Raw genomic sequence first — 5,791 nt, 5'->3', positions numbered from 1 at the left:
AGTACAACAAAACAAAAAATTGTACAACTTAAAGTTTTGTTCAAGTCTATGTTCCAATCCGCACCAACGTGATGAAGAAATTGAGAGCTTCTATGAACTGCTCATTTAGCCAATGAGAGAGTAAAATTTCCCTTTCACAATGATTATGGGACATTTTAATACCAAAATAGGTAACAAAGATAAAAGGAGAAACTGTTAGGGAATCACAGAATAGGTGCTAGGAATGATTAGGGATAAATGCTCATCATTTTGCGGAGGGTCGATCACTCAATATCATGAATACATTCTTCGAAAAAAAATTAGAGCAGAAGTGGACATGGAAGTCGCCATCTGACGTCAAAAACGAAATTGACTTCATAATTTCAAACTAGGCGCGATATAGTAAAAGCTATCATAAAGTTAAAATAAAAAAAGTAAATGTTGGCAGCGATCATAGAATGGTCAGAGGCCAAAAAAATTACCCTCAAAGGAAAGGAATAAACCAACAAAAACCTAGCCAAAATTTAGCTCCTTGAAGAACAGAGCCAAATTTAACGAAGATCTCACATTGACCAAATCAACAAACTTTTATGAAAAATTTAAAAGAAGCTGCACTTGCAGAGGCGGTAAGAACTAAAGCAAAGCTCCAGCAAGTTCTGGGTAAAAACAAAGAGCTTATGCAAAACGTAGGATCATAAATTATCGTCAAACTAGGAAAAAATAAATTACTGAACCAAAAAAAACTATAAAAAAGAAGAAGAAGATGAAACGTAAATTAAATACTCAAATAAAAATAACACTGTCTGGTACCAGCGTAAAAAACAGCAAAAAGGAGACTAAAAATAGGGAGAAATCAATTGTAAAAATAAAAAATAAAATAGAAATGCATATATAAAAATAAATCTAAGTAGTGAAGGCTTTTACAGGGATCTATACAACTAAAATAACAGCCCGGATGACAAAAGCGGTAACTAGGACGTACCACATCACAACAAAAAAATAAAAAGGTGCTTAAAGCATGAAGAGGGGAAAACCCCCAGGTAAAACAAAATTTAGTAAAAACCCTTATAATAGATCCGGAGAATTTGAAACGTAAAACTACCATCATTTAATAATGCCTTCCCGACGGAAAAAAAACGAAAGCCGGGAAATTGCAAAAATTTTTTTAACTAAAAAAGGGTAGAAGGATCAAAAAAAAAATCCGACCCATAAACCTCCTTTCATTCACACCTAACCCAAATAAAAAGAATAAGTAAGGGGGAAAAGGAAACCCCTGTGTAGGCATTCATCGATTCGAAAAAGGCATTTTTATTCTGTACAAAAACCCAGTACTAGAAGCTTTCGAAACGGGGGAGAAAGGGGTGTATTGAAAAAATTGGAAGATTATACGAAATGGATGCAAACCCTCAACTCCACCGGAAACCGATAAAAAACTAAAAAAAAGGGGTTAGACAGGGCGAACCATCTCACCAAAATTGTTTATACCTGTCTTGAGGGAAAATTTAAGAACTGAATGGAAAAGGAAAGGGTACCAAAAAGGGGCGAATCTTAAACAAACTAGGGTTTGCAGATGATTTTGTTTTCTTCGTGAATTGAAATGAAAAGCGCGCCCTAAACGTCTGAATGATGAAAAAAAAAGACTAGATCAGTTAACAATGAGTTCAATTCAAAAGATTCTGTACAAAAACAATCGCAGAGATAGTGGACACGTAATATCCCCAGGGCAACTCGATAGACAACACTCAGCAAAGGGAAAAATTTAACGATGCATCAGTCTAGGCTGAGCGTCGTCTTTTTTTAAAAAAAAAAGCCAAACTGTCCCCCATTATGACCTATGGATCAGAAAAAGGGCTCAAACCCAAATTTTTGACAGAAAAATATAAATGCCCAGAGAGGGATGGGAGGTTGAGCTGGGAATTAGCCTAAGAGATCGATACGGCGCGGTGGTTAGGGAATAGCAAAAATGGGCAGGGGAGGTAAAATATTCGGGACGGACAACAATGGGCAAAGAAAATAACAACTGGGTTTAAAAATAACATAAAAGGCCAAAACCGACCAGTGACAAGGCATGAAAATAACGAAATTTGGGGCAAAAAACGCAGGACAGCAAAGTTGGAAAGACTGGGAAAGGGCCTATGTCTTGCGTAAAAGACTCTTTTATGACACACTCACAAACCACACCACACACACACCAAAACCCCAAAACCCATACCCCCCACACACACACACACACACACACACAAAAACACACCCAAAACACCACCCCCACACACACCACACACAATACACCCACAACACACAAACACACCCACCACAACCACACACACACACACACACACACAAACACACATTATATTTATATATATATATATATATATTAATATATATATTTTAAAATTTTAAAATTATATAAAAATTATATATATACCAAAAGCACACACAAAAACCCAACACACACATCAAAAACCACACACCACACACACACACCACAACACACACACACACACCCACAACACACACCCATAAAATTTATATATTTTATTTTATATATATATATATATAAATTATTTTTATAAATTTTATATATATATATATTAATATTATATATATTATATAATATATATATATTATATAAATATATAATATATTTTATTTTATGTTTATAAACACACACAACGCCCACCACAACCACACACACACCTCCCCAACACGCCACACCACACCAACACAAAACCCCAAAAACCACACACACAAAACCCCAAAACCACACACACCACACACACCACCCAACACCCCACATATTATATATTTATATATATATATAATATAAAATTATATATTATATTAATATATATATTATATTATATATATACCACATAATAGTATGTAAATAAATAATATCAACTTTATACATCAATATATGTTATTCGTATATATATGTATATTTTTTAAAACTACCATCATTTATAATATTATACATATTTTTTACATCATATATATAATATATATATTATTTTATTATATATATATTTAATTATATATTATAATTATATAATAGTGTGTGGTGTGGTTGGTGTGTGTGTGTGTGGGTTGTGTGTGTGTGTGTGTGTGTGTTGTGTGGGTGTGTGTGTGTGTGGTGTGCGTGTGTGGATTTGGGGTTGTGGTTTGTGTGTGTGGGTGTTGTGTGTGGTTTTGTTTGGTGTGTTGTGTTGGGGTGTGTGGTGTGTGTGTTGGTGTGTGTGCGTGTGCATGTGTGTGTGCAAGGAACTTCACCTCGATTGCCTTTTTAGCCACTGGTGGGCAACCCCCAAACAGTGCTGCTCCCAACCCGGAAAATAAAGAAAATGATTTCCACTCTCCGGGAAAAGGAACGGGGACCCTACCACGACTCACCCCCAAAAAACCCACAACATGAAACTAAAATTTAAAGTATCATGCTGTGACCCGGCCGCTCAAAAAATGAAATTTTCCGTTTTGGCCGCGGTGGCCGAGCATCGGACTCAAAACTGTACAAGGCAATCTGAGTTTGGGGGTTCGTCACCGGCTGTACATCTGCGACCCCGGGGCTCAAACATGAACCTACGTAAAAAAAAAAAAAAAAAAAAAAAAAAAAAAAAAAAAAAAAAAAAAAAAAAAAAAAATATATATATATTATATATATTATATTATATATATATTTTAAAATATATACAATAAAATAAAATTTATATATATATTATATTAAATAATTTTATATATATATCATATATTAATGTCTGCTTGACCACGGGGGCTCAGACATGACCTCCGTTAAAAAAAAAAATACAATATATTATACATTAATATGTATAGTATATTGCGCGTGTGTGTGTGTGTGTTGTGTGTGTTGGGTTTTAAACACACGATTTTGTGTATGTGTGTATACCACACCCCACACACATATTATGTTGTTGTACTATATTATAATATTTATATTATATAATATTATATATATTATATATATATATTATTATAATACATTATATATATACACAATATATTACTATATATTATACATATATATATATACATATTATTATATATATATATAATATATTTTATTTTATAAAATATAATATAATTTTTATATATATATATATACATAATGACTCTTCTATGACCACACAAAAGCACACACACACACACAACACACCACACAAACAAACACCACCACACACACACACCAAAAACACACCACCACCACACAACACCACCCCACCACACATATTATATATAAAATTTTATATTATATTATAATATATAATATATATATTTTATTAATATATAAATTTATATATCTATATATAGTTATATATATATATATAATATATATATTTTATTTAAATTTTTATAATTATTTGTGTGTGTTGTGTGTGTGTTGTGGTTGTGTTTTGGGGTGTGAGGTGTTGTATTTATTCTATTCTTTCTATATCTATATCTATCTATCTATCTATTTATCATCTATCTACTATCTATCTATCTTCTATCTATCTATCTATCTATATATATTTTATATTATATATAATATATATATTAATTTTATATATATAATATTATATATATAAAATATATTATATAATATATACAAAATACATCTAATAAATATATATATATATTATATATATTATTTTAAAATATATATAATTATAAAAATTTAAAATATATAATAATATATAATATATTAAAATAATATTATATTAATTTGTTGTGTGTGTGTGTTGTGTTGTGTGTGTTGGGGTGTGGGGGTGTGGTGCGTGTGTGTGTGTTTTGGGGTGGTGTGTGTGTTTGTTTATATATATATATATATATTATAATAATATATATATATATATATATTATATATAATATATATATAATATTGTATATATATTTTATAAATTTTTATATTATATATAATATATATAAACTAATTTTTATTTATATATATATATTATATATATATATATATATATAATATAAATATTTATATATTTTATTATAATATATTGTTAAAAATATAATATTATAATATATTAAAAATATATTTATTATTATATATTTATTATATGTGTGTGTGGTTGTGTGTTTGTGTGTGTATGTTATAATTATAATTATTATATATTAATATATATATATTAAAAATTATTAAAATTATTTTTTATTATTTTTATATATATTTTTGATATATATATATAATTAATATTAAAATATATTTTTTATATAAATTTTTATTGTGTGGTTTTGTGTGTGTTTGGTGTTTATTTAAATACCCGAGTGTGTGTATTGTATTTATTTCCACAGCCCACACCCCCACAACACACACACCCCCACACACACACACACCCCCCTCACACCAACACCACAACACCACCCACCCACCCCACAAAAACACCCAACCCCAAACCCACCCACCCAACACACACCCCACTAATTATTTTTGTATTATATACACATATATCATATATATATATTAATTATTTATATATAATATATATTATATATATATTATAGATATATAAAATTTTTTTATATATTTATATATATATTTTTAATATATATTTATAATTATTATATTTTATATATAATATAACATATATTATATATTTATTATATTATTATATATATTTTAATATATTAATTTTATATAATTTTGGTGTTGTGTGGTGTGTTGTGTGTGTGTGTGTGTGGGGTGTGTGTGTTGTTAATAATTTTTTTTCCAAAAAAATTTTTTTCAAAATTTATTTATCTATTTAATTTTATTTATTTTTTATTTATTTTTTTTTTTTTATTTTTTAAAAAAAAATAAACTTTTTAT

Source organism: Penaeus monodon, chromosome 10, assembly GCF_015228065.2.
Source record: "Penaeus monodon isolate SGIC_2016 chromosome 10, NSTDA_Pmon_1, whole genome shotgun sequence".
Lineage (NCBI taxonomy): Eukaryota > Metazoa > Arthropoda > Malacostraca > Decapoda > Penaeidae > Penaeus > Penaeus monodon.
This window is presented reverse-complemented; position numbering follows the sequence as displayed.